Genomic DNA, 11,297 nt, shown 5'->3' on the forward strand with positions numbered 1-11,297 from the left:
GCGAGATTCGGTGCTGGGCTCTTCCCTGTTCGCTCGCCGTTACTAAGGGAATCCTTGTTAGTTTCTTTTCCTCCGCTTATTAATATGCTTAAATTAAGCGGGTAATCTCACCTAATCTGAGGTCGAGCGCCAAAAACACAGCGCGCCTGAAGGCTCGCGCACAACAGGACTTTTCAATTTACAAGATGTAGACCGCCAAGGTAAGTCAGGGGTCACCCCCTGACCCCTTGCCGGGCACCTCGTACTGAAGCTTATCCAGGAATAGAGGAAAATTGGAATACCAAGACTCAGAGGCCCAATTACCTTGTTCGCCAGCCAGCCTTGCGCCGGCCCAGGCTAGAGAATTGAACTCCAAAAACCCTCGTTCGGCCTGAATGCTTCGAGAGAGACTAATCTCATGTGTACAAAACTCAGAGGCCCAATTACCTTGTTCGCCAGCCAGCCTTGCGCCGGCCCAGGCTAGAGAATTGCATGGACACAAGACAGTCTCGTTCCCATCGAAAGGGGTTTGGCAAGGATGAAATCCAAGGACCAAGTTCCCCAATTCACTTAGGAACTTTCGTCGAGACAAAAACTGCCTCAACAGGCGGATGTAAACCACCAGCCTTTGCTGCTCATTTAAGACGACCGCTGTCGCGGAAGCCCAAGAACACACAGTTTCCATTCCCCGGACCCATGGTCACAAGAGGTTACCAACAAGAAAGCCAAGCCTTGCGCGAGACCCCTTGCCAGGCCCCTTGCACATGGCCACAGCATCACTACCGAAGTAGCGAGAGGCCGTGGGGTCATCCGAAAAACTTCCACCGCCAGGATAAAGTTACCGACCCTCAGACAGGTGTGACCCAGAAGAGATCCTGGGTCGCAATGTGCGTTCGAAACGTCGATGTTCGTGTGTCCTGCAGTTCACACTCTTTCGCGCAGCTAGCTGCGTTCTTCATCGACCCACGAGCCAAGTGATCCACCGTTCAGGGTTGTAAAAATTCTACAACAGCATTTCACGTATGCCGTGCAAGAAATTAAAGTTCGGTAAACAAACCGCATCGGGGGCCGCCCTGCCTCCTGTTTGGCCCCGTCAGCTGCGGTCACTCACCACAAAGCTGGGCGTGTTCATTCGAAAGCCTTTCCCTGCATCACAAGGAATAATCTTAGGCTGCCCATGAGTTTGTAGCCAAAAATCATGGCTACCAGTTTTTCATTGAAGGCCATCTTGAACAGAAAAGGATACTGGCCTACAAAGCAGCGAATTCTAGCTCTAGTCGCCCGACCCGAGCGTATTAAAGGCTTCTTGTGCTACTAACGTGTAAGCCTTGCTCCTCAGAGCCTTTTCAAGACTTCTCCCACAAAGCAGTCACAGCCTACTCGAGTCCTTGGAGGACAAGCTTCCGTTCTACCCCAGCACCCGACATCCGACACAAGCATTTTAAACGCTCCTGCTCCGATGGAATAAGTCTTACTCTCTTGGAGTCTTTTCAAGACTTCTTTTCAAACGGAATAAGCTTACTTGAGCCCTTGGACGTCGGAACTGGTTTATCATGCCATCTGACTGAGCATTTAAGACTCCTGCTCCGATGGAATAAGTCTTACTCTCTTTGAGTCTTTTCAAGACTTCTTTTCCACCGAAATAAGTCTACTCCAATCCTTTGATGACACGCGGCCTGTGTCAACAGGTAGCCTACGCTACCCTCGCCGATGACAGTGGCTCCCGTTCTTGCTGCTCGCTTCCCAACTAAAGGGAAGACACGGCTCACCTTTCTCTCCTTCGCCTGTCAAGATCAGTGGCTCCCGTTCAACGGTGTCAATCTAACTGATACGACACACTAATAAGAAACTTTTGACATCAACCACCGCAGTGGTGATGAATTGATAATGATCCTTCCGCAGGTTCACATACGGAAACCTTGTTACGACTTTTACTTCCTCTAAATGATCAAGTTTGGCCATCTTTCCGACACGTCGGTACCACCGCAAGACGGAGGTGCCGGGTATCAGTCCGAAGGCCTCACTAAATCATTCAATCGGTAGTAGCGACGGGCGGTGTGTACAAAGGGCAGGGACGTAATCAACGCAAGCTTATGACTTGCGCTTACTGGGAATTCCTCGTTTATGGGACATAATTGCAAGCCCCAATCCCTAGCACGAAGGAGGTTCAGCGGGTTACCCGGACCTTTCGGTCAGGGAAGACACGTTGATTCCTTCAGTGTGGCGCGCGTGCGGCCCAGAACATCTAAGGGCATCACAGACCTGTTATTGCTCAATCTCGTGCTGCTAGAGGCAGCCTGTCCCTCTAAGAAGACATGAACGTTGGAAGGAAAGATTCCAACGCCTAGTTAGCAGGCTAGAGTCTCGTTCGTTATCGGAATTAACCAGACAAATCGCTCCACCAACTAAGAACGGCCATGCACCACCACCCACTGAATCAAGAAAGAGCTCTCAATCTGTCAATCCTTCCAGTGTCCGGGCCTGGTGAGGTTTCCCGTGTTGAGTCAAATTAAGCCGCAGGCCCCACTCCTGGTGGTGCCCTTCCGTCAATTCCTTTAAGTTTCAGCTTTGCAACCATACTTCCCCCGGAACCCAAAAGCTTTGGTTTCCCGGAAGCCGCCCGCCGAGTCATTGGAGGAACTTCGGCGGATTGCTGGCTGGCATCGTTTATGGTTAGAACTAGGGCGGTATCTGATCGCCTTCGAACCTCTAACTTTCGTTCTTGATTAATGAAAACATTCTTGGCAAATGCTTTCGCATCGGTTAGTCTTGCGACGATCCAAGAATTTCACCTCTAACGTCGCAATACTAATGCCCCCGTCTGTCCCTATTAATCATTACCTCGAGTTCCGAAAACCAACAAAATAGAACCGAGGTCCTATTCCATTATTCCATGCACCGAACATTCAGGCGACACGGCCTGCTTTGAGCACTCTAATTTGTTCAAAGTAAACGTGCCGGCCAATCAAGACACTCAATGAAGAGCACCGAGAAAGGAAAAACCGGCAGGACGTCCGGAACGATCAGTTAAACGCCGGGCGGCGAACCGATCGTCCGAGACCCAGATCCAACTACGAGCTTTTTAACCGCAACAACTTTAATATACGCTATCGGAGCTGGAATTACCGCGGCGGCTGGCACCAGACTTGCCCTCCGATAGATTCTCATTAAAGGATTTAAAGTGTATTCATTCCGATTACGGGGCCTCGGATGAGTCCCGTATCGTTATTTTTCGTCACTACCTCCCCGTGCCGGGAGTGGGTAATTTGCGCGCCTGCTGCCTTCCTTGGATGTGGTAGCCGTTTCTCAGGCTCCCTCTCCGGAATCGAACCCTGATTCCCCGTTACCCGTAACAACCATGGTAGGCGCAGAACCTACCATCGACAGTTGATAAGGCAGACATTTGAAAGATGCGTCGCCGGTACAGAGACCGTGCGATCAGCCCAAAGTTATTCAGAGTCACCAAGGTTTCGGACGGACGAACCGACCGATTGGTTTTAATCTAATAAAAGCATCCCTTCCATTGCTGGGCGGGATTCTAGTTGCATGTATTAGCTCTAGAATTACCACAGTTATCCAAGTAGGATAGGTACGATCTAAGGAACCATAACTGATTTAATGAGCCATTCGCGGTTTCACCTTGTTTTGGCTTGCACTGAGACATGCATGGCTTAATCTTTGAGACAAGCATATGACTACTGGCAGGATCAACCAGGGAATTGACCGACTAAAAAGCCGGAAAGTGTTGGACACAACCAACACAGCGTTCTAACAAAGGATAGGAAAGCTACACCCGACCAAGCATTTTAGACTTCTGTTCCGCTGGAATAAGCCTACTCTTGCGGTGACTAGCTCCCGTTAATACTGGCCGTGTGACAGCCGCCAAGAGCATATTAGACTCCCAATCCAATGGAACAAGCCTACTTGTATCCTTGGGTTACAACAGCTTCCTTCCACACGTTGCCGGTACATCCGACACAGCAATTTTAAAGACTCCTCTTCCGCCAGAATAAGCCTACCTTTGTGGGGCCTGGCTCCCGTTAGAACTGGCCGTAAGGGTACCCACAAAAGCACATTTAGACTCCTCCTCCAGCGAAATAAGTCTACTCGTGTCCTATGGATGACTGTGGCTTCCGTTCACATATAGCCGTTCACCCGACACAGCAAATTTTAAAGACTCCTTTTTCCACCGGAATAAGCCTACTTTTGTGGGGCCTGGCTCCCGTTAGAACTGGCCGTAAGGGTACCCACAAAAGCACATTTAGACTCCTGCTCCAGCGAAATATAAGTCTACTAGTGTCCTTGGATGACAGTGGCTTCCGTTCGACAAGTGATACACGCTCAAACTGGCGATGAGTCAATACCGTCCTTAACTTAAGGAAAATCGGTACTTAAATGCCACATGGAGAATAAAAAGTCACTTACAAAAAACAATGCTCCGCATAAGCCTTTGTAAGCTAGAAAGGACATGCTATCTGGCCTCATTCCCAAGAAGGACAAGTAAGCTCCCGTCAACTGGCCCAAACTCTAAAGCGAGGACAGCCCGTTCAAAGTCAATCGGCATCCCTCCTTAAGAGTACAAAACGGCTCACTTCTTAACCACACTGGCTCTTGCTCCTTCAAGTGAAATCTGGCTCCCTTCACTCTGGCATTATCTTTACACATAAATCGGACTCCTCCGATTTAACAGGTGAACCTAACCCGGGAACTAAGGAAACTGGGAATAAAGACTCAGAGGCCCAATTACCTTGTTCGCCAGCCAGCCTTGCGCCGGCCCAGGCTAGAGACTTTCTCCAACAATCCCTGTTGAGCCCGAAGGATCCTAAGACCACTCGTGTGTACAAAACTCAGAGGCCCAATTACCTTGTTCGCCAGCCAGCCTTGCGCCGGCCCAGGCTAGAGAATTGCATGGACACGAGAAACTCTCAGGACTCTTCTTTGTGGCTCCTCCCGGAATTAAGGAAACTCCGAAATGCAAGACTCAGAGGCCCAATTACCTTGTTCGCCAGCCAGCCTTGCGCCGGCCCAGGCTAGAGAATTGCACGGATTATTCCTGTTCACCCTAAACGCATCTGAGACTACTCGTGTGTATGAAACCCAGAGGCCCAATTACCTTGTTCGCCAGCCAGCCTTGCGCCGGCCCAGGCTAGGGAATCACATTGACACGAGAAAGATCTCGTCAGCGGTTTGTAGCGTGCAGAAACTGCTCCCGTTTGAACTGACAATCCCGACAGAGCAATATAAAAGACTTCTGCTCCATTGAAATAAAGCCTACTTTTGCGAGCCTTGCTCCCGTTAGGACTGGCCGTATGGCTGTGCACAAAAGCATATTAGACTCCTGCCTCAATGGAATTAGTCTACTCCTGTCCTTAAAGGGATGACAGTTCTTCAAGCATAGCATGCTACCTTCCGCAACTTACAGGCGCGGAAATGCTGTGGAAACGAGGAGACAAGTCCTCTCAAAGGTTTCATGGCCGGTCACCCGACACAGCAAATTTTAAAGACTCCTTCTCATCCGGAGTAAGCCTACTCTCGTGGGGCCTGGCTCCCGTTAGAACTGGCCGTAAGGTTGCCCACAAAAGCACGTTTAGACTTCTGCTCCAGTGAAATAAGTCTATTGTGTCCTACGGATGACTGTGGCTTCCGTTCAAATATAGCCGTTCACCCGACACAGCAAATTTTAAAGACTCCTTCTCCACCGGGAATAAGCCTACTCTTGTGGGGCCTGGCTCCCGTTAGAACTGGCCGTAAGGTTGCCCACAAAAGCACATTTAGACTCCTGCTCAGTGAAATAAGTCTACTTGTGTCCTACGGATGACTGTGGCTTCCGTTCAAATATAGCCGTTCACCCGACACAGCAAATTTTAAAGACTCCTTCTCCACCGGAATAAGCCTACTCTTGTGGGGCCTGGCTCCCGTTAGAACTGGCCGTAAGGTTTGCCCACAAAAGCACATTTAGACTCCTGCTCCAGTGAAATAAGTCTACTCGTGTCCTACGGATGACTGTGGCTTCCGTTCAAATATAGCCGTTCACCCGACACAGCAAATTTTAAAGACGCCTTCTCCACCGGAATAAGCCTACTCTTGTGGGGCCTGGCTCCCGTTAGAACTGGCCGTAAGGTTGCCCACAAAAGCACATTTAGACTCCTGCTCCAGTGAAATAAGTCTACTCGTGTCCTACGGATGACTGTGGCTTCCGTTCAAATATAGCCGTTCACCCGACACAGCAAATTTTAAAGACTCCTTCTCCACCGGAATAAGCCTACTCTTGTGGGGCCTGGCTCCCGTTAGAACTGGCCGTAAGGTTGCCCACAAAAGCACATTTAGACTCCTGCTCCAGTGAAATAAGTCTACTCGTGTCCTACGGATGACTGTGGCTTCCGTTCACCCGACACAGCAAATATTAAAAGACTTCTCATCCACCAGAATAAGCCTACTCTCGTGGGGCCTCGCACACGTTAGAACTGGCCGTATGGCTACCCACAAAAGCAAATTTAGGCTCCTGCTCCAGTGATATAAGTCTTACTCGTGTCCTCTGGGTGTGACAGTAGCTTCCGTTCAAGTATTCTTCGCATTCAGCAACCGCACAAAGCGGCATCGGCCAGAAGTCAATTGCCCGAAGGCGTGATCGACAGGCTAGGCCTCGGGTTAAGAAGGATTGTCTCCTTCCCGTAAACGACAGGTACTTCCGTATGAGAGCCTACCTCACACATTCCCCATCGCCACGTGCCCTCTTAGAAACAGCCGTCCGACCAAGGTTTCTGACATTCTTTGTCAAAATACGAGGAAGTCTTTGGACAACATTAGGCGTGCTGGCAAACCCGCACTGCATGCCCTTTCATAGGTCCGCCCATGGACGCACATTTCTATGAAGCATTCCTCCCAGGCAGCAACAGGGTTTGCAACCTCCTCTACACCTTGACCGGCTAGGACGCCCGTGAATAGCATCCCAGGGTTCTTGCCTGCGGCTGATAAAATTCCTTTTGAGCCTACACTACCATCCGCCGATATTAGTCGCCTTCAAAATTAACCAACATCAACAGCGATAGTGCGTTTAGACTCCCATAAAGAAACCAACCAGCCTGTGGCTTCCTTTCCCAATTTAGCCATTTCCGCCTCCTGCGAAGACTAGCTTTCTGTCTGTGGCCAGAAGTCAAGATTTCTCGACAGACTAGGCCGCGGAGAGAAAAAAAGTAAGCCTCATTTAGAAAGCAATACCATTAGCGGTCTCTCCAACCTCCGTGAACAATTTAAAGGGAATGTTTATATAGAAGGCTTGTTCACTGCCCTACCTCCTATAGTGTAGAGATTCCTCTCGATACTACACCTGTCTTGAAATTGCCGGCGTTGCGCAGCCTCGTTTTGACCATGACGGCGAATGCAGCCACGATTGCCGTATACATCCCACGCAAGGGTGGGAAAACGTGATTTGACATCCAGTATATATATAAACCGTTACAGAATACGACACTCAAAACTTAACATCTTTTACACTCTCCTAACTTCTGGGAACAAATTGAAAGTATAAGCCAGCCTAACCTAACCTAAGTATATAGCAGGATTGCCCACTACCATACCTCCTATAGTGATGAGATTCCTCTCGATCGGACACCAGTCACGAAAATCACGGAATCTCAAAAAATGACGGCAAACGAAGCCACAGTTGCCGCCATACTCAAAGGTTATGCTGGGTAAAAAGTTCTCTGCGAAAAGGGCTGCTTTTCGCGCTCGGGTTCCAAAATTAATGCAAAGAAACAATCCAAAAACATGAATTAGGTCAAACTCATGTTAATTACAACCTCATAGAACAATTTCAAGCCAGGACTTAACAAAGTGTAAACGGGGCTTCTTCTGTACCCTAATCCCTATAATGTAGCGATTCCTCTCGATTGCACACCAGTCACGAAAAATCAGAGAATGTCAAAAATGACGGCAAACGAAGCCACGGTTGCCGTCATATTCTAACGTTATGCTGGGTGAAAAGAGTCGCCAACAACAATGTTCACAGTTCCCGTCAGATTGCCCACTGTTCCCGAAATGTGGTTCATACATGCTGTCAACATGTTCAGGAAACCCCTCAGAGGCGTTCAAAGTTGCACACACAATGCTTAATAGTTCCACTCAAATAGCTCACAGTTGCCGTCAGAATCCTCACAGTAGACGTCAAATTGCTCACACTTGCCGTCAGGGTGCTCATAGTTGCCGACTTTTCATTCATAGTCCCCGACATAAAAGTTTATAGTCCCGACTAATGGCTCACAGTTGCCGTCAGAATCGTCACAAAAGGCGTCACAATGCTCACACTTGCCGTCAAAGCGCTCATAGTTGCCGACTATTTGTTCATAATTGCGGACATAGGCCTCACAGTTGCCGTCAAAACGCTCATAGTTGCCGACTTTTCGTTGATAATTGCGGACAATGGGCTCATAGTTATTCACATACTGGTTCGTGCTCATCTTCAAAATAAACACAGTTGCCTTCAGACTGTTCACACGTACTTTCAAAAATGCTCACACTCGCTTACACGATGCTCATAGTTGCCGACTTTTAATTCATAATGCTGATAATGTAAGTTAAATGGTTCATGGTTGCTCTCAAAAGTCTCACAGTTGCGGTCAGATTTTTCACAAAAGCCGTCATAATGCTCACATTAAAAAAAAAGTGCTCATAGTTGCCGACCAAGGCCTCACAGTTGCCGTCAAAACGCTCATAGTTGCCGACTTTTCGTTCACAATTGCCGACCAAGGCCTCACAGTTGCCGTCCGAACGTTCATAGTTGCCGACTATTCGTTCATAATTGCCGACCAATGCCTCACAGTTGCCGTCAAAACGCTCATAGTTGCCGACTTTTCGTTCATAATTGCGTACAAAGGGCTCATAGTTGCCTACTTAATGGTTCCAGCTCATCTTCAAAATACTCATAGTTGCCTTCAGAATGTTCACACGTAGTTTCAAAATGCTCACATTCGCTTCCACGATGCTCATAGTTGCCGACTTTTCATTCATAATATCTAACATACTCCTGATAGTGTAAGTTAAATGGTTCATGTTTGCTATCAAAAGGCTCACAGTTGCCGTCACATTATTTGCGCAAGCCGTCAGAATGCTCACATTAAGAAAAAAAAGTGCTCATAGTTGCCGACCATTCGTTCATAATTGCCGACCAAGGCCTCACAGTTGCCGCCAAAACGTTCATAGTTGCCGACTATTCGTTCATAATTGCCGACCAAGGACTCACAGTTGCCGTCAAAACGCTCATAGTTGCCGACTACTCGCTCATAATTGCCGACCAATGCCTCACAGTTGCCGACAAAACGCTCATAGTTGCCGACTTTTCATTCATAGTCCCCGACATAAAAGTTTATAGTTCCCGACTAATGGCTCACAGTTGCCGTCAGAATCGTCACAAAAGGCGTCACAATGCTCACACTTGCCGTCAAAGCGCTCATAGTTGCCGAATATTTGTTCATAATTGCGGACATAGGCCTCACAGTTGCCGTCAAAACGCTCATAGTTGCCGACATTTCGTTGATAATTGCGGACAATGGCTCATAGTTAATCACATACTCGTTCGTGCTCATCTTCAAAATAATCACACTTGCCTTCAGAATGTTCACACGTACTTTCAAAATGCTCACACTCGCTTACACGATGCTCATAGTTGCCGACTTTTAATTCATAATACTGATAATGTAAGTTAAATGGTTCATGGTTGCTCTCAAAAGTCTCACAGTTGCGGTCAGATTTTTCACACAAGCCGTCATAATGCTCAAATTTTTAAAAAAAAAGTGCTCATAGTTGCCGACCAAGGCCTCACAGTTGCCGTCAAAACGCTCATAGTTGCCGACTTTTCGTTCATAATTGCCGACGAAGGCCTCACAGTTGCCGTCAAAACGTTCATAGTTGCCGACTATTCGTTCATAATTGCCGACCAAGGCCTCACAGTTGCCATCAAAACGCTCATAGTTGCCGACTTTTCGTTCATAATTGCGTACAAAGGGCTCATAGTTGAATACTTAATGGTTCCAGCTCATCTTCAAAATACTCATAGTTGCCTTCAGAATGTTCACACGTAGTTTCAAAATGCTCACATTCGCTTCCACGATGCTCATAGTTGCCGCCTTTTCATTCATAATATCTAACATACTCCTGATAGTGTAAGTTAAATGGTTCATGGTTGCTATCAAAAGGCTCACAGTTCCCGTCACATTATTTGCACAAGCTGTCAGAATGCTCACATTAAGAAAAAAAAGTGCTCATAGTTGCCGACCATTCGTTCATAATTGCTGACCAAGGCCTCACAATTGCCGTCAAAACGCTCATAGTTGCCGACTTTTCGTTCATAATTGCCGACCAAGGCCTCACAGTTGCCGTCAAAACGCTCATAGTTGCCGACTACTCGCTCATAATTGCCGACCAATGCCTCACAGTTGCCGTCAAAACGCTCATAGTTGCCGACTTTTCGTTCATAATTGCGTACAAAGGGCTCATAGTTGCCTACATAATAATTCGTGCTCAACTTCAAAATACTCACAGTTGCCTTCAGAATGTTCCCACGTAGTTTCAAGATGCTCACACTCGCTTACACGATGGTCATAGTTGCAGACTTTTTATTCATAATGCTGATAGTGTAAATTAAATGGTTCATGGTTGCTGTCAAAAGTCTCACAGTAGCGGTCAGATTTTTCACACAAACCGTCAGAATGCTCACATTTAAAAAAAAAAGTGCTCATAGTTGCCGACCAAGGCCTCACAGTTGCCGTCAAAACGCTCATAGTTGCCGACCATTTGTTCATAATTGCCGACCAAGGCCTCACAGTTGCCGTCAAAAACGCTCATAGTTGCCGACTATTCGTTCATAATTGCCGACCAAGACCTCACAGCTGCCGTCAAAACGCTCATAGTTGCCGACTATCCGTTCATAATTGCCGACCAATGCCTCACAGTTGCCGTCAAAACGCTCATAGTTGCCGACTATCCGTTCATAATTGCCGACCAATGCCTCACAGTTGTCGTCAAAACGCTCATAGTTGCCGACTTTTCATTTAAAATATCTAACATACTGCTGATGGTGTAACTTAAATGTTTCATGGTTGCTGTGAAAAGCCTCACAGTTTCCGTCAGAATGCTTACGCAAACCGTCAGATTTCTCACATTTTAAAAAAAAGTGCTCATAGTTGCCGACTATTCGTTCATAATTGCCGACCAAGGCCTCACAGTTGCCGTCAAAACGTTCATAGTTGCCGACTTTTCATTTAAAAATATCTAACATACTGCTGATGGTGTAACTTAAATGGTTCATGGTTGCTGTCAAAAGC

General features: G+C 47.5%; 3 non-coding genes across 3 annotated transcripts in view; all 3 read right to left on the reverse strand.

Moving 5' to 3' along the window:
* Positions 1-125, reverse strand: part of LOC145678127 (large subunit ribosomal RNA) — a 3,951-nt gene extending 3,826 nt beyond the window's left edge. Inside the window, exon 1 of the ribosomal RNA XR_014130244.1 lies at positions 1-125. This exon is cut by the window's left edge and continues 3,826 nt beyond it. This is a non-coding gene — a ribosomal RNA (large subunit ribosomal RNA).
* Positions 126-821: 696 nt separating this feature from the next.
* LOC145678125 (5.8S ribosomal RNA) lies at positions 822-973 on the reverse strand. The gene has a single exon (XR_014130242.1). It is a non-coding gene; the product is annotated as a 5.8S ribosomal RNA (ribosomal RNA).
* An 891-nt stretch (positions 974-1,864) lies between these two features.
* On the reverse strand, positions 1,865-3,697 carry LOC145678126 (small subunit ribosomal RNA). Its single transcript, XR_014130243.1, has one exon. It is a non-coding gene; the product is annotated as a small subunit ribosomal RNA (ribosomal RNA).
* Between the last annotated feature and the right edge of the window lie 7,600 nt (positions 3,698-11,297).

Source organism: Thermobia domestica, unplaced genomic scaffold, assembly GCF_964235325.1.
Source record: "Thermobia domestica unplaced genomic scaffold, izTheDome1.hap1.1 HAP1_SCAFFOLD_1898, whole genome shotgun sequence".
Lineage (NCBI taxonomy): Eukaryota > Metazoa > Arthropoda > Insecta > Zygentoma > Lepismatidae > Thermobia > Thermobia domestica.